General features: G+C 43.7%; 1 protein-coding gene across 2 annotated transcripts in view; it reads right to left on the reverse strand.

Annotated features, from left to right (window-relative positions):
- Positions 1–4782: 4782 nt before the first annotated feature.
- The window catches only part of LOC141091148 (uncharacterized), a 207259-nt gene continuing 191016 nt past the window's right edge, over positions 4783–21025 (reverse strand). Inside the window, exons 5-6 of one of the 2 annotated variants that reach the window (XR_012232432.1) lie at positions 5809–5899; positions 4783–5468 (exon numbers count right to left, since the gene is read on the reverse strand). The gene's annotated coding sequence lies outside the window, so the exon portion shown is untranslated. Of the gene's footprint in view, positions 5900–21025 lie in introns of both variants that reach the window. The other variant, XR_012232431.1, reaches the window with a different exon arrangement.

Here is a 21025-nt window from a genome sequence, read left to right on the forward strand (position 1 = left end):
AACAGGGCCTTTTCAGCCCGATCAATAGCATTAGGTTCATCGTACAACAGCCCCAAGGCTTGAAAAAATGCGTTCACATTTGTTAGATTAGGATCATCAGGTTTCAAGAAAAACGCCCAATCTTGAGGATCGCCGCGCAGCAAGGAGATGACAATTTTAACCTGCTGTGCGGAGCTCCCTGATGAGTTAGGCTTTAAGGTAAAAAATAATTTACAATTATTCTTAAAGTTCAAAAATTTAGACCGATCCCCAAAAAACACATCAGGAGTAGGGATCTTTGGCTCAGCAACATGTGAATGAGCAAGATAGGCGGAAATTCCCCGCACTTCAGCAGTGAGCTGCTCCACACGATCAGACAATTGCTTCATCTCCATTGAGAAGAAAAAATTCCCCCTACGGCCTCAAAGACATAGAGGAAAAAATATACACACAAAAAAAAATTCTGACACTTTTTTTTTCTTTCCCTTTTTTTTACAATTCTTTCCTGCTATTGAGTACCCTAGAATCTGCGGTATGGCTGGCGATTCTGTTATGAATGAGTCACCGAAGGAGGAAAAAACAAAAATACAAGCTAAGTCCAGAAAACCGGAGAGGTTGGTAGCAATCGGATTGCAGACCCCTGATCCTATTCACCACAACTAACAGTAGCCGTGGGGGGTTCCTACGGTGCCCTAGACCCCTCGTTCACAGCCGGAGAACTAAATAAGCCTAAAGAAAGAAAGGGGATATCTAAACTGCCCCAGAGCAGACCCCAAAGCAATAGACAGCCCCCAACATGTATTGTCGGTGAAAAGCAGATGAAAACACAAACACAGACAGAAAGACAGGTTGAGCAAACGATGGGGCCCAACTAACTAAATAGGAAAGGACAGAAAAGATGCTGGCTGCAATCCGCAAAAAACCCTACCAAAAATGTCCCAACCGTCTGATAGGGAAAAAGGCCCTGAAGTCGCTAGACTTCAAAAACACTATATCAGCACTCAGGTATATTCTGAAAACAGAGCAAAGAGATAAACTGATCAGAGACAAAAATGGAGCTCAGCCCGTCCCAACAAAGGCAGGCTGAAAACAAAACACGAAGCAAACAGACAAAATCTCATGGAAAAATAAGAGAGCAAAAACTTAGCTTTCAGTAGACAGGACTAACTGGTTGCAAGAGCTCAGAGCAGAAAGGATCACCAGCACCCCTGTAGGGCGTCGGCTGCCTTATATCCACTCAGTGATTCCGGGTGTCCAATCAGGCTCCACCTGTTCAGATGACAGGTTCCTCTCAACCCAATCAATTTCACTACCTCTCTTCACCAGCAGAGGGAGTTCATCAGACATCAATGGTGAAGGGGAAAATGAACTCACAACACATGTCTGTTTGTGGGTCTCGGGGAATGAGAGAATTGTAAGCCACCATAGGAAATAGCAGCAGGAGAGAACAGTGTCAGAATCCTGAATCCAGGTTTCAGTGAGGGCCAACAGATTAAGGCTGGTTTCACATTAGCGCTTTTTAAGCGCACGCACGGCCGGGGGTAGCTCCGCCCCCGAGCCGGCTCTCTGCCTGGCGTGCCCGCCCCTTGCTTGTAGCGCCGCCTCCTAGCGGACAGCGGCGCCTGCGATCGGCGCACCCTATCTTTAGCATAGGGTGCGCAGATCGTGCGCAGGCCGTGCGCTAGTTGCGCTTTGACCTGCGCTGCGCACTTTTGACGGTGCGCCGTGCGCGCCAAAATCGAACTTTTCGGATTTTGGCGCGCACGGCGCACCGTCAAAAGTGCGCAGCGCAGGTCAAAGCGCAACTAGCGCACGGCCTGCGCACGATCTGCGCACCCTATGATAAAGATAGGGTGCGCCGATCGCAGGCGCCGCTGTCCGCTAGGAGGCGGCGCTACAAGCAAGGGGCGGGCACGCCGGGCAGAGAGCCGGCTCAGGGGCGGAGCTACCCCCGGCCGTGCGTGCGTTTAAAAAGCGCTAATGTGAAACCAGCCTAAGAGAGTTGTTCAGAAAATAGTTGTGCAGGAAAGGAAGCTTGTTACAAACAGACCGTGGATTACAGAGGGCACAATGAAATGATGGAGATGAGGGAGTGCAAGTAATATTAATAAGATTAGTATGGTTTCAATATGAGGTAGGGTAGGGGTTGAGGTTGGGGGATGGTGGACCAGGGTTGGGGGAGATGTCCCCTGAAATCTGTAGGAGTAGGAAGATAAAGAGCAAATAGTTGTTGGAATTGTAAGTAGTTTTTTTCTGCAATGTGTTTCGGCAAGATGGGCTGAGGTTTCTCAGGAAGGTGACGAGTGCATGGGAGCTGTACATGGGAGAGGGAAGTATAGAGTGGTTGATGTGTATGACTCGTGATGGAGGGAGGATTGGGTGGTGAATGTGGATGGCAAGGGAGCACAGGAGGATAGAAATAAAGCACAGGGTTAAAGGGGAGAGCAAAGTGTGGGCTACCTGACTCCTGCCCGGATTAACTGCCATGGATAACTGCAGTTTAATTGATGCTTAGCTTCTGTGATGCTTGCGTGCTGCACCTCACACTGCATTCTTCCCCTTAGGAACTACTAAATATATAGGCCACACTACAGGGTCAGGAGATAGGGATTGTGGGAGCTGGTTTGGGATAATTTGGCAGCTGGGGCCAGCACACCAGGGGGTGGTTAGATGATCAAAGGCACTAGACCAGGCTCCATCTATATGCTATAGCACCTTCCACCTGATAAGATCTAGAGAGGCCCCAGTCACGGATATAAAGCAGTAAGTATTAAATACAGTGCAACAAATGAATTATACCAAAGTTTTAGCAGGCAGATTAAAATATGTTGCAATATGATAAAGCAGCAGAAGACAGACAGCAAGCAGAAGTATGGAGTTGTACCATTCAGGCTGCCTGCTAACAGTGAATGGAGTGAATACATGCAGGGTGGATCAGTTGATTACCATTTGGATATATTGCAATATACAATTGAATTGTTTGCATGTCATGTGTAACGCCATGTGTTAACGTTGAGAACCCTGACATTGTTTGTCATGTGATGTTGTCTTGGCACCACATTTGAAAATTTGATCCATTTGCACAGCCAATTTCTTTTGTCTGTGTACACTTGTGGTTATGTCCTGAGGAAGGGGTCATTTGAACCTTGAAACGCATTGAATTAAACCACTTTCGTTTATTTACACACCTTGACTTTATATCATTATCGGCAGCGCGGACTATATCCACAAAATCCTCTATCTTGTCATATCTGATACTGTCACTTGCGGACCCGTGGATCTACTGCAGCTGGAATCCCCATTGAGATCTACTGTATATGCCTTACCAACAGATCTATCAGGCTAGTGCAATCTGAATTGAATGAAATTTGTGTCCATCGGATAAGACCCAATTGCGCTGATTTCTCCTAGTTTATTCCTACCTCGCATATTTGGCAACTGTTACATAGCAGATAAACATGCAGAGATTGCATGCCAGTCACTGTAATGGAGTAGGCATCTTGGTAGTAGCATTACTGTGATAGGCTGGCCACATTACCTCATCATAGGTTATCAAAAAACGCCATTGCACAGCTCAGGGCAATTGTGATTGGAGGGAGAGAGTAGTTGTCCAGGCTTGTGTATGCACAGTTTCATTAATCAGAGTCCTCTGGTGCTGACGCTGAACCATCCTACTAACAGTCCTTCTATGGGCTCATACTCACATGCGAGAAACTCGGACGAGTCTCGCACGTCAATACACGGCACTGCCACCGGCACTCGGATCGGAGCGTTCAGCTGCACAGAAATACATGCAGCTGAATGTTCCGATACGAGTGCCAGCGGCAGTGACGTGTGAGACTCGTCCGAGTTTCTCGCATGTGAGTATGAGCCCTAAGGGTTAGACTTGCTCTTTTTATGTTCTTATGTGATACATTCTCCATTTAGCCTAGGCACAACTGCTGGAGGAAAGAAAGTGGCTGAATACAGGGCAGGGCTTAGCAGTCCACTGCTAAATATATAGCTGCTGCAGTCCACTTTTTTTTTGTGAAAACATTGCCTGTATTGGCATCCATACAGTCTAACGTGCTATGTGTGAAATTATGGTGGTTTGAAATTTTTAAAAAAGGTTTTGCCTGCTCTAGGTGACCAAATTTTTTTGTTTCAAAAAATAACTTTTGTCATCCATACAGTTTGACATGGCTTGTGTTAGCGTTTGTGTTAGCGATGTGACGTCATTCTGTGAAGGACCCTCGGACGCATTGCTAATGCATCTGCGCTAGCGGTATAGCATATCGCGATCGCTATGTGTTGAACGGACTGCATTAACAATATGTGAACCTGGCCTTACTCGTGTGCGACGTCACCACATGCTAGAACTCCACACTGCACATACTGGGTAAGGCTTTTGAGCAGTAGAGGCCAGTTGTCGAATACCAGCTCGAGCCCAATGGTATCTGGTGAGCCTCCGAATATAACAACTGAAGAGTTGGCATTGATGTCTAACATTTGTGCAGTTTTCCAAGACTTTGAGGTGTCCACAAAGATGGTGAGCGGCAATGATGAAGAAAGAAATGATGAAGCAATGATGAAGAAATTTTTGAATCCCTCTCCATAATCTTTGAAAATTCTTGGAGAACAGGAGAAGTCCCAGAAGACTGGAGAAGCGCAAATGTTATTCCTATCTTCAAAAAGGGGAAGAAGGTGGACCCAGTGTCGAGGTAGCTATTTAGGGAGGGCTAATTAACCCTTCACGGTTGATCCAGTGATTTTCAAATTATTCCAGTGTTGCTAGCAACTCAAATGACCACACGGAGACTGGGGTCTCTGTACGGGAGGATCGAGGCAGATCACTAAGCCCCTTTATTTTAGTCACATCTTTTATAATCTTTTGCTTAATTATGCAAGGTTCTCAAGTACCAATAGTATCATTTCACTTTATAAGCCAATAATATTGCAAGAAAACCGGAAACTACATATATGTCCGTACCTAGATAGCGTAGAAAGTAGTATAATGGCATATTCTTCAGAGTTTTACATTCCCACCTCCCTTATCTTATACAGATGGGAACAGTCTGGTTTCATGACAGCCCATGCCAATTACAAAAATTTATCTTACAACAAAACTAAGAAACGAAACCTTACATTGAAATGGAGAAGTGAAACTTAAGCTCTGATTTTAGTATTAACCCTTCACATTCCCCCCTAGATAAATTATTTAACACATATGCAGCACCAGAGGTGCTATCCCAAGCTAACAGCTTGAGGGGTACTGGTCTTCACATGACTGATGCCGTGTTACCAGTCATGGCTGTCGCAGCGCACCCGTCCCCCCTGTATACTGCAGTTCACGAATAACAATTTTTGATGACGGTGATGGGGAACTTTTGTAGGTAGCCATGTGCTTGGCTTCAACATCTTCATCAAGTAGCCTTTTGAGATTGGTGCAGAGAAGAGCAGGGGCAACGACACCTTTGGTATCATCATTAGCTGTCTTAGTGCAGAATTTCCTAATACATACAGAAATACACCAAAGAACAAGTTTTAGTATCACATATACAACAAAGATACAGGCAGCAATGTGTAACAAGCTTTGTAAGATCCCAGCTATCCAGCCCCCAATTCCCTTAAATCAATTGGCTGGATTGAGAAAGGAGAAGGTGTCTGACCACCAACTGTCCTTATTACGATCATTGTCTTTATTGTATTGATCTCTGAGTCATTGATCGTCTTCTAACTTTAACTTTTACCAATAATAATATGGAAAATGCAAAAAACCAAAACATTATGTCCCTTCATTTGCTATTGGCTTGTTGGGTGATGAGGAGAACTTGATAGGGACCGTCATACAAGGGTTCTAGTCCGTGCTTCCTGACATGCCTCTTCACGACTACCAAATCACCAGGCTTCAGGTTATGACAGGTGTCAGTTTCTGCTGAATCTGGAAAAGAAAAGAAAACTAGAACATAGGTGTTAGCAAGATTTTTACTAAGCAGAATAACATATTGAACAACATGGTCGGTTTCTTCTGATAACTGCTAAGGCTGGAAATTTGCAACTGGGGGCCTAGTACCAAACAATATCTCATATGGGGACAGGCCATATTTTGCAATAGGGGTAGTACGAATATGGTATAGTACAATGGGTAGGAGCTCTGGCCATGGAGCCATAGTCTCCTGCATCATTTTGGTCAATTGTCCCTTCAGTGTGCCGTTCAGCCTCTCAACTTCCCCACTGGTTTGTGGGTGGTAAGGAGTATGGAGGGCTACAGTGGATCCAAGCATTGTCAGAGATTCTTGGTACACATGAGAAGAAAAGGCCGGGCCTTGATCACTTTCAACAACTTCTGGAACCCCATATCTGCATATGACTTCCATCACCAGTTTCTTCGCTGTGATCTTTGCAGTCATGTTGGTAACAGGGAATGCTTCCAACTGGAGAACCGGGGCCCAGTAGAATTTTTGCACCAGTGCGAGGGCCTGATTCTTTCCTCGATGTGTAGGCCCATGTGGCAATAGCAGGGTACATCCGCTTAGGGAGACACACGAGTTGGTCCTTTTTCCAGAGACCATTATCCATATGTGCCCCATCAGTCTTCCATTGCTTCACCTCTTCCTTTGGAGACATTCTCTGCATTGTCATTAAGCGGTCTCGCGGGGTCCGATAGAAAACTTCAGTCTGTTGTAGATCATCAGGTTCTTGTAGGGTCAGTGCTTCTTGTAACTGTTTACGCTGAGAGCGTGTGGTCACCATAGTTGGTATGGTTGGTTCAACGGGTAAAAGAGCGGCAGCTTTTGCTTGCATATCCACAAATGCGTTGCCAACAGTCTGTGGACTGGTCCTAGGACCGTGCGCCTTAACTTTGATAATAGCCACCTGAGTAGGTAATTTTATCGAGTCCATGAGGGCTTTAACAGCTTCAGCATTTTTCACTGGGGTTCCGGCAGTAGTAATAAACGCTCGTTTGGCCCATAGAGCCCCAAAATCGTGAGCAATACCAAATGCATACCGTGAGTCCGTGTATATATTAGCCCGTCTGTTCTTGGCCAAAGTACATGCAGTAGACAGAGCCTGGAGTTCTGCTTTTTTGCTGACTGTGAAGGCGGGAGAGCAGCTGCGTGCTCTACAGTGTCCTCTGTGGTAACAGCGTATCCCGTGTGGAATCTACCAAACTCGTCAGCATATCTTGAACCATCCGTGTATAACACCAGATCGGGATTTGGGAGTGGATTCTCACTGACATTTGGTGGAGTAGCTGATTCTTCAGTCAGAAGTTGGGAACAATCATGTTGGAGGTAATCCTCATCACTGCCATCTTTCCTTATAGTTCATTATACGTCTTTCAAGGCGTTGTAAAGGGGTTGCATTATGCTGGATTTATCCGGTATCCACTGACAAAAATAAGTGCATAGTCCAAGAAAACGCTGGAGTTCAGATTCATCTTTTGGGAAAGGAAGGGAGCTGACAGCTATTTTTCTTTCTTCTGCGAGGTGTCTGACACCCTGAAGGAGACAGTGACCCAAGAATATCACTTGACCAAGGCAGAACCGAAGTCTCGAGGCCGAAACCCGACAGTTCGGTGCTGCCAGATGCTTGAGGAGGCTAACAATGGCAAAAGACACCTGCTCATATTTTTTTGCAAACTGGTTGGGACTGTTTTGGGCCCCTTGTGGCATAACTGTCCATATTAACTGTGGCCCTGCTAAGTGAATACAAATAGAAACTGGCAGTCTGGGTGTAACGGAATGCTAAAGAAGGCATCGGTAAGATCAATAACTGTAAACCAAGCAGCATCCTGGGGTATTTGGGACAAAAGAGTATGAGGATTAGGCACCAGGTTTGAGAAACACTTTTACTGGTTCTACAGGCATTTTCCCTATATCATTTGGCCCTTTTGACCAGATTTTAGATAGTATCTCTGAGAGGTATGGGGTGAGTCATTGATCCTCAGGCAATATTGGGGGTGGATCTGAGCCTATCAGGGCCATCATAACTGTGGGAAGGGCATGCAAAATACAGATTTCCTCACTCTCTTCATCTACATAGGGATTATATAACAAAAAAAACCATCTGACCATCATCTTGGAATTGTATTCTGGAGCGGAACTGTGATAATTAAACTACCCCTAGTAAATTTACAGGACATGTGGGAGAGATTACAAACTGAGCAGTAACGAGAATTAGCAGGGAGGGGCTGAGGAGCAGGGCTCCCACTAGCTGAAGTCTGAGGGGGGGCAGAGTTTGCTGTGTGGGCTGAAGGGCACACTGTGTGCTCGCAGCTGCGGTGGGGGCGAAGGGGATATGGTGTGGGCTAAGATGGGAGGGGGTACTGAAGCAGCTGCAGCTACTAGCTTGCTTTTTTTTCTCTCTCTTTCTCTTCTGAACAGCAGGTTAAAGTCTTCTGAAAACTTTTTTTTTTTTTTTTCCTCTGGATCGGGTGAACGGGGATTGAGGCTGGCTGCGTATAATAGGTGCTGTCAGCAAAGGTGGGGGCTGCAACTCTCGGTCTCCTTGTACAATTGTCATCTAGCAGGGAGACCTCTTGTTTCAAATCATCACTATTAACTATTTCCCTAACACATTAATATCAATCTTAGTTCCTTCTTTAATCAATCACATTGTCAAACCACAGTCACTTGCTTGAACCACAAATCATCCCGTCCCTGTCATAATAGACAATTTTTCCTTCTTCCACATAGCAGAAACAATCAGAACTCACTTGCTGTTCAATTTCCACGTAACCTTCATTATACAATTCATGTGCCAAGCCACGGAATTCCTCAGCGTCTTTAAGTAATCCATCATCAGTCAACCTTTTAACTCCTTCATCCCATAGCGTAGGCTGTAGCCTCCCGCCCTTAGGAAATCCCAGAATCTAAAATATTTTTCCTGCATTCCTGACACATTTCTTTCCTCGTCTTTGAATCATAAGACTAACAGTATCTGATCCTTCACACAATTCCAAACTTTTCTTTTTCTTCCACAGAAACATAATTCTCTCCTTTAGAGCTAAATATCCTTACTTCAGTTGTGCACAATACTGGAGCAGCCGTCTCCGTTTGTTCCACAGGGTCAACCCCCTCTGGGAAGCCCAAAATTTGCGGTACTCAGTGAAAGGAGGAGGGCGTCTCAGACTATCCCTCCGGACACCTCTGGTTATATATATATATACCTGAGTTACGTATCCTACCCATCTTCGATCACATGACCACGCCTGATAACTAACAATGACCAGGAATTCAGGATATTTTGAATATAAAGAGTCACAATCACTGGTCAATCCGGGGTGTCCGTCCCTTATGAGGTACGGTTCGAGCACTGGGCCCCCAACGGGACTACACCTCTATATGATTCCACCCATGAATCACCCCACCAGGGGACAAACCTCAGATCCTCTTTGCAGCAACAAGCACAGGAAAACCACACCAACGGTCAGTCTGAACAGTATAACTGCCAACTTACCGTGGTTGTGGGGGGGGGTGATCAGTCCCAATTTTCCAGCACCTGTGTCCGCTCCGAGGGTCCTTTGTCTTGTTGTCCTCCGGGGGCAGAGGCGTCCCTGTTTCGGGGCCCCACGTTGCGCGCCACTGTCGAGGTAGCTATTTAGGGAGGGCTAATTAACCCTTCACGGTTGATCCAGTGATTTCCAAATTATTCCAGTGTTGCTAGCAACTCAAATGACCACACGGAGACTGGGGTCTCTGTACGGGAGGATCGAGGCAGATCACTAAGCCCCTTTATTTTAGTCACATCTTTTATAATCTTTTGCTTAATTATGCAAGGTTCTCAAGTACCAATAGCATCATTTCACTTTATAAGCCAATAATATTGCAAGAAAACCGGAAACTACATATATGTCCGTACCTAGATAGCGTAGAAAGTAGTATAATGGCATATTCTTCAGAGTTTTACATTCCCACCTCCCTTATCTTATACAGATGGGAACAGTCTGGTTTCATGACAGCCCATGCCAATTACAAAAATTTATCTTACAACAACAAAACTAAGAAACGAAACCTTACATTGAAATGGAGAAGTGAAACTTAAGCTCTGATTTTAGTATTAACCCTTCACACTAGGACACTATAGGCCGGTGAGTCTGACTTCTATACCAGGAAAGATCTTTGAACAAATTATTAAACAACATGTATGTCAGTACCTGGATAAGAATGAAGTGATTAAACAGAGTCAGCATGGGTTTGTAACTAATAAGTCATGTCAGACTAACTTAATTTCCTTCTATGACGGAATCACTGATTGGGTGGATCAAGGAAATGCTGTAGATATAATATATCTTGACTTCAGCAAAGCATTTGACAAAGTATCTCATACAATCCTTATTGAAAAAATGACAAAGTATTGAATGGACAAGGCAACTGTTAGGTGGATTCATAACTGGCTTAGTGATCGGACCCAAAGAGTAGTCGTAAATGGCTGCACATCCAGTTGGAAGAATGTCTCAAGTGGGGACCACAGGGCTCTGTTCTGGGCCCTGTATTGTTCAACATCTTTATCAACGATTTAGATGAAGGAATTGAGGGTAGACTGATTAAATTTGCTGATGACACAAAGCTAGGAGGGATAGCTAATACTAGAGAAGAGAGAGGATTCAAAAAGATATAAATAAACTGGAGAAGTGGGCAGCAACTAAAAGAATGGTTTTTAACAGGGAAAAATGCAAAGTACTACATCTGGGCAATAAAAATGAAAAAAGCATATACAGAATGGGAGGAATAGGCCTAAGCAACAGCACATGTGAAAAAGACTTGGGTATACTAATAGATCACAGACTGAATATGAGTCAACAGTGTGATGCAGCAGCAAAAAAGACAAATGCAATTCTAGGATGTATTAACAGAAGCATACAGTCTAGATCACGTGAAGTCATTATTTCCCTCTACTCCTCTTTGGTCAGACCTCATCTGGAATATTGTGTCCAGTTTTGGGCACCACATTTTAAAAAAGACATCAACAAACTGGAGCAAGTTCAGAAAAGAGAAACCAGAATGGTGACCGGACTGCAAACCGTGTCTTATGAGGAAAGGTTGCAGGATTTGGGATTGTTTAGTTTGCAAAAGAGAAGACTGAGAGGAGACTTAATAGCGGTCTACAAATATCTAAAGGGCTGTCACATTGTAGAAGGATCAACTTTATTCTCATTTACATAAGGAAAGACTAGAAGCAATGGGATGAAACTGAATGGGAGGAGACACAGATTAGATATTAGAAAAAACTTTTTGACAGTTAGAGTGATCAATGAGTGGAACAAGCTGCCACGAGAAGTGGTGAGTTCTCCTTCAATGGAAGTCTTCAAACAGGCTGGACAGACATCTGACTGGGATGATTTAGCGAATCCTGCTTTGAGCAGGGGGTTGGACCAGATGGCCCAGGAGGTCCCTTCCAACTCTACGATTCTATGATGCTATAATCAGCACAACGATCCCGCTTCTTTGCCTACTTAAATAGTCATAGTAACATAGTCTTGAAGGCTGAAGGAAGACCTTACGGCCATCTACAAACATACATAGAAACATACAGGCCATTAACACCCAGAAACTTCTGAAGAACTTGCAGTCTTCATTGGCCCCTATCTCCTCCCTCTCATGTCCTGATTCTGCATTGAAGCATTACAATGAAACACTTCAAAGTGCCCTGGATGAATTTGCACCCCCTATAAATAGAACACCACAACGCAGACGGCGACAACCCTGGCACACGGTGCAAACACGTTTCCTGCAGCGGTGCTCCAGGTGCGCCGAACGTCTGTGGAGAAAATCCAATCTACACGAAGATTTCATCCATTTTAAGTTTATGCTTAGAACACACAACACTGCCCTTCACCTCTCCAAACAAACCTATTTCAACACCCTCATCATCTCACTGTCCAATAACCCGAAACGTCTCTTTGACACTTTTCATTCTCTACTCAATCCAAGAGTACAGGCCCCAACCACGGAGCTCCGAGCTGACGATCTGGCCAATTACTTCAAAGAAAAAATTGACCAGATCCGACAGGAAATTATCTCCAAATCCCCTCATACCATGCACTGTCCTCCCTCCCCCACTGCATCTAACTCACTCTCTGATTTTGAACCAGTCACAGAAGAAGAGTAAGCAGGCTCCTTGCATCTTCTCGCCCAACTACTTGCACCAGTGACCCATTTCCGTCACATCTCCTCCAGTCCCTTTCCCCTGCTGTCACCCCTCACCTAACTAAAATATTTAACCTCTCTCTCTCTTCTGGTAATTTTCCCTCCTCATTTAAGCATGCCATCATACATCCACTACTTAAAAAACCATCCCTCGACCAAAACTGTGCCGCTAACTATAGACCTGTCTCTAATCTTCCCTTCATCTCTAAACTCCTGGAACGCCTAGTCCACTCCCGTCTTATCTGCTATCTCTCAGAAAACTCTGTTCTCGACCCTCTCCAATCCGGTTTCCGCTCTTTACACTCCACTGAAACTGCCCTCACTAAAGTCTCTAATGATCTGCTAACAGCTAAATCAAATGGTCATTACTCCATGCTAATTCTCTTGGATCTCTCTGCAGCATTCGACACTGTGGATCATCAGCTCCTCCTCACTATGCTCCATTCCATTGGCCTCAAGGACACCGTTCTCTCCTGGTTCTCCTATCTCTCCGACCGCTCCTTTACTGTTTCTTTTGCCGGTTCCTCCTCCTCTCACCTTCCCCTTACTGTTGGGGTTCCTCAAGGATCGGTTCTAGGCCCCCTCCTCTTCTCCTTGTACACTGCCCCTATTGGTCAAACAATCAGTAGATTTGGTTTCCAGTACCATCTCTATGCTGATGACACCCAATTATACGCTTCTTCTCCTGACATCACGCCAGCCTTTCTAGAAAACACTGGCGATTGTCTAAACGCTGTGTCTAATATCATGTCCTCACTATATCTGAAACTGAACCTGTCAAAGACTGAACTCCTTGTGTTTCCTCCCGCTACTAATGTACCTACACCCGACATTGCCATTTCCGTGTGTGGTTCCACTATTACTCCCCAGCAACATGCCCGCTGTCTTGGGGTCATACTTGATTCCGAGCTTTCCTTTGCCCCCCACATTCGATCACTGGCTCGCTCTTGTCATCTGCACCTCAAAAACATTTCTAGAATTCGACCTTTTCTTACTTTTGACTCTGCAAAAACTCTTACTGTTTCTCTTATTCATTCTCGTCTCGACTATTGTAACTCTCTTCTAATCGGTCTCCCTCTTACCAAACTCTCCCCTCTCCAATCTGTCTTGAATGCTGCAGCCAGGATCATATTCCTCACCAATCGTTACACCGATGCCTCTACCTTGTGCCAGTCATTACACTGGCTACCCATCCACTCCAGAATTCAGTATAAACTTATTACCCTCACCCACAAAGCCCTCCATGGCTCAGCACCACCCTACATCTCCTCCCTTGTTTCAGTATACCACCCTACCCGCGCCCTCCGTTCTGCTGATGACCTGAGGTTAGTATCCTCAATAGTCAGAACCTCCCACTCCCGTCTCCAAGACTTTACACGTGCCGCGCCAATTCTTTGGAATGCACTTCCCAGGTCAATACGATTAGTCCCCAATCCCCACAATTTTAAGCGTGTCCTGAAAACGCATTTATTCAGACTGGCCTATCGCCTCAACACATTAACCTAACCTATCCCTGTGTGGCAGAGCCAAAAGTTTTACCATAACCAGGTTCCCAGCATCATGTTCCCACATGCTTTATGCATCCATTAGCCCTCTGTGTCTGTACTGTTACACACTTAACATTATGGCTGGTCCATACAATCAGGGCAACTGTTACCACCCACCTTTCGTGTCTACCTCTTTCCTCATAGACTGTAAGCTTGCGAGCAGGGCCCTCACTCCTCTTGGTATTTGTTATAATCTACTGTATGTGATTATTGTTATGCTGTAATGTCTATTGTCTGTACAAATCCGCTCTGAAATATAAAGTGCTGCGGAATATGTCGGCGCTATAAAAATAAAATTTATTATTATTATCTAGTTCAGCCTATTTTTAGTGCAGCTGTTCTACATTGTTGATCCTGGGGAAGGCAAAAAACCCACAGAGTAGAAGCCAATTTTCTCCATAGGGAAAAAAATTCCTTTCCGACTCCATAGCTGGGTCAACCATCTACCTATAATATTCTGTTATTCGTAACCTTCTATACTGTTACTCACAAGAAAAGCATCCATTCCTTTCTTAAATTCATTCAGCGAGTTGGCCATCACCACTTCCTCAGGAAGAGAATTCCAGAGCCTCACTGCTCTTACCGTGAAGAACCCTCTTCTATGCTGGTGCAGAAATTTCTTTCCTCCAAACGAAGAGAATGCCCCCTTGTTCTTGTAACAGTCCTTGGTACAAACAGTTCATTGGCGAGATCTCTGTATTGCCCTCTGATATACTTGTACATATATATTAGGTCACCCCTAAGTCACTTCTCACAATTAAACATGAAACTTTACATGCAGAACGGGTGGAGATAAAGGAAGACATGAGATAGGGAAATACTGTCCATCACAGCATCATCTCATCTGCTGACAGAGGACAGCAGCAAATAAAGTGTTTTTAATCTTTTTAATGATCGAATGAGGCCCTCTAATTGTTGCCTTTAAGGGTCTATGAATAACTGGATGACAATTTTTTCCTGGTTTTGCTTTGTGTAGAGCCTTTATGAGTGTAGGAATACCACAACTACACTATGATCACAATATTTGAATGAGGCATTACAAGTCTGTATGGATGACCCGGCTTGTAATTTTTGACAGGCTTTGTACTTAGTGCATAGCCTTTATGATTCTAGGAGTATCAATACATGACAATTTGAACAGAATATGTATGAGGCCCTCCATTACATCCAATACAGGGTGTATCTGAGTCCCATTTAAAAAATTTACTCCCAAGGGTGGTTTTCATGTTAGGGTACCGTTACACCTAGCGATGCACCAGCGATCCCGACTAGCAATATGACGCAGTCAGGATCGCTGGTGCATCGCTGGGTGGTCGCTAGTGAGCTGCCACTCAGGCAGATCTCACCAGCGACATCTCTGGGGACGGGGATCGCTACTTACATGTCAGACGCGGCGATCCTGCGTCCTCCCGCCCGGCTCCACGCGTCGCTCGTCGTCACAGCAGGAAGCGCCACAGGAAGTGCCCGACGAGAAATGGTCCAGCAGCTTCTCGCGCGATCAGTGATAACCAGCGGGGGAGCCGGTCGGAGGTAAGTATCACATGCAGCGATATCGCTAGCAATATCGCTGCAACGTCACAAAATCGGTGACATTGCAGCGATATTGCTAGCGATATCGCAGTGTGTAACGGGGGCTTTAATAACCGGGCCAATTTTCACAATTCTGACCACTGTCCCTTTATGAGGTCATAACTCTGGAATGCTTCCATGGATCCTGGTGATTCTGACCTTGTTTTCTCATAACATATTGTGCTTCATTTTAATGTTAAAATTTCATTCACATAATTTGCGTTTGTTTGTGAAAAAAAAAGGAAATTTGGGGAAAATGATGAAAATGTTGCAATTTTCCAACTTTGAATTTTTATGCCCTTAAATCACAAAGATATGGCACACAAAAAAACTTAATAAGTAACATTTCCCACATGTTTACTTTACATCAGCACAATTTTGGAACCAAATTTTTTTTTTTGTTAGGAAGTTATAAGGGTTAAAAGTTGACCAGCAATTTCTCATTTTTACAACACCATTTTATTTTTAGGAACCACAACACATTTGGAGTCACTTTGAGGGGTCTATATGATAGAAAATACCCAAATGTTACACCATTCTAAAAACTGCACCCCTCAAGGTGCTCAAAACGACATTCAAGAAGTTTATTAACCCTTCAGGTGCTTCACAGGAATTTTTTGAAGGTTTAAAAAAAAAAATGAACATTTGACTTTTTTTCACAAAAAAAATTACTTCAGGTCCAATTTTTTCTATTTTACCAAGGGTAACAGGAGAAATTGGACTGCAAAAGTTATTGTGAAATTTGTCCTGAGTACGTGGATACCTGATATGTGGGGGGGAAACACTGTTTGGGCGCATGCCAGAGCTCGGAAGGGAACGAGCGCCGTTTGACTTTTTCAATGCAAAATTGGCTGGAATTGAGATCAGACGCCATGTCACGTTTGGAGAGCCCCTGATATGCCTAAGCAGAGGAAACCCCCCACAAATGACACAATTTTGGAAACTAGACCCTCCAACGAACTTATCTAGATGTGTGTTGAGAACTTTGAACCCCCATGGGCTTCACATAAGTTTATAACGTACAGCCGTAACATTAAAAAATCATATTTTTTTCCACAAAAATGATCTTTTCACCCCCAAATTTTTATTTTACTAAGGGAAACAGGACCCCAAAAGTTATTTGCAGAGCTCAGAAGAGAAGCAGCACCATTTGACTTGTTTTGTCTGGAATTGAGATCGGACGCCATGTTGCATTTGGAGAGCCCCTGATGTGCCTAAGCAGTGGAAACCCCCACAAATGACACCATTTTGGAAACTAGATCCTCCAAGGATTTTATCTAGATGTGTGGTGAGTACTTTGAACCCCCCATGGGCTTCACAGAAGTTTGTAGCGCCCGGGCATGAAAATAAAAAAATCATTTTTTCCACAAACATGACCTTTTAGTCGCCAATTTTTTTATTTTCCCAAGAGTAACAGGATAAATTGGACCCCAAAAGTTAGTGTCCAATTTGTCCAGAGTATGCCGATACCCCATATGTGGGAGAAAACTACTGTATGTGCACACGTCGGGGCTCGGAAGGCAAGTAGTGACGTTTTGGAATGCAGACTTTGATGGAATGCTCTGAGGGTGTCATGTCGCATGATGTCCTAAACTGTGGAAACCTCCCACAAGTGACCACAAGTGACCGCATTTTGGAAAGTAGACCCCCCAAAGAACTTATCTAGATGTGTGGTGAGCACTTTGAACCACCAAGTGTTTCACAGAAGTTTATAACGCCTAGGCCTGAAAATAAAAAAATCATATTTTTTCTACAAACATGACCTTTTAGTCCCTAATTTTTTTCCCAAGGGTAAGAGAAGAAATTTGACCACAAAAGTTGTTGTCCAATTTGTCCTGAGTACGCTGATACCCCATATGTGGGGGTAAACCACTGTTTGGGCGCTTGGAAGGGAAGGAGCACCGTTCGACTTTTTCAACGCAGAACTGGCTGGAATTGAAATCAGATGCCATGTTGCATTTGGAAAGCCCCTGATGTGCCCAAACAGTGGAATCCCCCCAATTCTAACTCCAACCCTAACCCCAACACACCCCTAACCCTAATCCCAGCCCTAGCCCTAACACTAACCCTAACAGGAAAATGAAAATAAACACATTTTTTTTAATTTTATTATTTTTCCCTAACTAAGTGGGTGATAAAGGGGGGTTTGATTTACTATTTATGGTGGGTTTTTATATTTGGCAGCTGTCATACGCTAAAGGATGCTTTTTATTGTAAAGATAGTTTTTGCATTACCACATTTTCAGAGCTATAATTTTTCCAGATTTTGACCCACAGAGTCATGTGAAGTCTTATTTTTTGCAGGACGAATTGACATTTTAATTGGTACCATTTTTGGGCACGTAACATTTTTTGATCGCTTTTTATGCCAATTTTTGGTACGCAGAATGAACAGAAACTAGCAATTCATGAATTTCTTTTGGGGGGTGCGTTTACACCGTTCTGCGTGTGGTAAAATTTATAAAATGTTTTTTTCTTTGGGTCAGTACGATTACAGTGATACCGCATTTATATCATTTTTTTATGTTTTGGTGCTTTTATGCAATGAAAATAATTTTATATAAAAAATAATTATTTTTGCATCGCTTTATTCTGTGAGCTATAACTTTTTTTATTTTTTCGCTGATGACGCTGTGTGGCGGCCTGTTTTTTTTGCGGGACAAGATGACGTTTTCAGCGATACCATGTTTATTCATATCTGTCTTTTTGATCGCGCGTTACTGCACTTTTTGTTCGGCGGTATGATAAAGCATTGTTTTTTGCTTTGATTTTTTTTTTAAGGGGTTCACTAAAGGGGTTAACTAGTGGGACAGTTTTATAGGGCTGGTCGTTACGGATGCGGCGATACTAAATATGTGTACTTTTATTGTTTATTTTTAAATCTAGAAAAAAGAATTTATTAGGGAATTTTTTTTAAAATTTACTTAGGAATTTCTTTTTAATTATTTTTACAAGTGTTTTTTTTTTTTTTTTAACTTTATTACTTTGTCCCGGGGGGGACATCACTGTCTTGTGTCAGATCGTAGATCTGATACTTAGAACAGCGCTGTGACAGATCAGCCGATCTGACAGTCAGTGAAGCAGGCTTCTTCCGTGCCTGCTCTCTGCAGGCACTGAGGAAGCCGCCTCCCTGCAGGACCCTGAAGGCCCCTGCGGCCATATTGGATCCAGGGGCCTGCAGGGAGGAGGACCCTCGGAGCGACGCAGCACATCTTCCCTGTGCCCCTGGTACACTGCAATCATGTTTGATCGCAGTGTGTCAGGGTGTATGTACTGGGGGCGGTCAGTGACCGCCCCTGACACATAGTGCCGGGTGTCAGCTGTGATAATCAGCTCACACCCGGCCGCGATCAGCGGTGCTCCCCCTGTGAGCGCCGCTGATCGCGCTGGACGTACTATTCCGTCCTTGGGACTTAGGTCCCAGGTCATATAGACAGAATTACTTTTTTTTTTGAGGGCCACCACGACATTGCAAGAAAATGTAATAACGGGTGATCAAAAACATCGTATCTACCCCAAAATCTACCCCAATATCAATAAAAATGTTAGTTTGGCTTTGTACTCAACTTCAAAGCTTGTGACCCTAGAGCATCTCTTATTAACTAACACCTGAGGTCTGACTATCTTGCCCCTTCCTCAAGTTCTCTCTGACATTAGACCAGTTAACCTTTTCATCCAAAGATTTTTAAACCTTTGGAGTATCCATCATTGTAATAAAAAAGGAACCAAAAATGATGATAAAACTCAAGACAATAAAAAGGAGAAGCTTTAATGGATTATTGATATTTATTAATAGAAAATTCAGCTAACAGTTGCAAACTATATTTTCCAAAATATCAGGTAAACACTCAGTGTGTTTAATGAATAACTTACTTAAGGTTTCAGAATTAGACAACACAAGCAGATTGACAAAATTACTCGGTTTACTGAACCTGTCAACCACCACACAGATAACAGATTTCCCTTCTGAGGGTGAGAGTTCAGTAATGACGTCTATGGAGAGGTGGGCCCAAGGAGCCAAGTAAGTAAAGGCTGGAAATGACAGGGAGGGGACGGGTTCGGAGCATTGTGGCTCAAGCACAAACTTCACAAGCGAACATGTATTTCCTGCCGTCCCTATCCATGGTTGGCAACCAAAAAATTAAGATGCTATTGTTAATATCAGGGTGACCTGCAAGTACAAAATCATGAGGCTTCTGAATAATACATAGGCAAAACTGAGAAGGAACAAATCATTTTTAGGTAGGAGTAGTGTCAAGGGCCAAGTCTTGGGGTCTACAGATGTCCTCTACAAGATCTAGGGAAACAGTAGCAGCACAATTTTACCCTCAGAGAGAATAGAAATTGGTTAGTCCTCAGGCTAATATTGGCAGAAACTTCAAGAGAGAGCATCACCTTTTATGTTTTAAGTGACAGGTCTGATCACCACAAAATCAATTTTACAAATGATCAAAGCCCAAATAGCTTGCTCAGCGCTGAGTCTTTTTGCTGATTCTAATCAAGTCAAATTTAGTAGTCTGTGATAACAGTGATTTTATGTTTCGCACCATAGAGGAAATGGCGTCATTCCTTGAAGGCCCACTTAATAGTCAACAGTTTATGATTAGCAATGTCATAATTCCTGTCGGCAGGTGAAAAGAAGGCACATGAACACCGGTCCAACTCCAACCTCTGTAGCATTGTCCTCTACAATAAAAGGATGCTCTTTGCTCAGACTGAACCAATACAGGGTCAAACAAAAAAAGCGTTCTTTTAACTCAGTGAAGTCTCAGATTGAAACTTCAGCCTAATTCACTACATCTGCCCCCGTCTTAGTCAGGTCACCCAGTGGTTTGGCAATCTTTGAAAAATGTTTAATACATTTATTATAGTAGTTTGAAATCCCAAGAAAATGCTGCAAAACGTTCAGGGACTTGCACTCACTTCTTAATAGTTTTAACTTTTGAGGGGTTCATCTGGAAACCTTTAGGCCTCTTTCACACTTCAGTTTTTTGCCATCAGTCAAAATCCGCCAAAATTTGAAAATGGCGGATCCGCAAAAAATGGAAACAAAGCGGATGCAAACTGATGGAACGGATCCGTTTTGTTGAGGATCCGCCATACCGATTTTACGGCGGATCCTCAACAAAACGCATCCGTTTTATCATCCGTTGGATCCGTTTTCTTGCGGATCCGTTTTTCCACACCTCCAAAATGGGATGCTCCCAAATATGATTGGCTCTTGGAAAATGCTCTCAAATGTGATTGGATGCTGGAAACTAGGGAGAAATATATCTAGGGTGTTGTGATACAATTTCTTTGAAAGGTTTTAGAGCTAGTGGCAGCGATGGAAGGAGTTAGTGCGAGTCTGGAAGGAGTTATTGCGAGTATTGACAGCTTCTGTGTGGAATTGGATCTTCACTTGAATCGGTTGGCAATTATTGCTATCGAGAGGGAGAAAAGAAGACTGCGAATCCTGCGTATGAGGAGACGGCGCCAGTGGATTCATCCCATTAATGCGCAGAGGTTCACCCGTGTCGTTTTTTCCACACTGTACCTGGAATTGAGGGAGAATCCGGACAAGTTCTTCAACTACGTGCGCATGCGGATGGAATTCTTTGAGATATTGGTGGATCGTGTTGGAGAACAAATCCGGAGAAGGGACACCTACATGCGGTTTTCTATATCACCGGCGGAGCGTTTGATGGTGACCCTTCGGTAAGTTATCTACCTTTTAAAATGTTTCAGATTCTGCAGGCTTTTGTTATGTTATAGCTTGTAGTTTGTATTAATTTTACTTTTTTTCCCTTTTTTTAAGAT

The sequence above is a fragment of the Dendrobates tinctorius genome, unplaced genomic scaffold (genome assembly GCF_039654945.1).
Source record: "Dendrobates tinctorius isolate UK_male_01 unplaced genomic scaffold, ASM3965494v1 ptg000049l, whole genome shotgun sequence".
In the NCBI taxonomy this organism is placed as follows: Eukaryota; Metazoa; Chordata; class Amphibia; order Anura; family Dendrobatidae; genus Dendrobates; species Dendrobates tinctorius.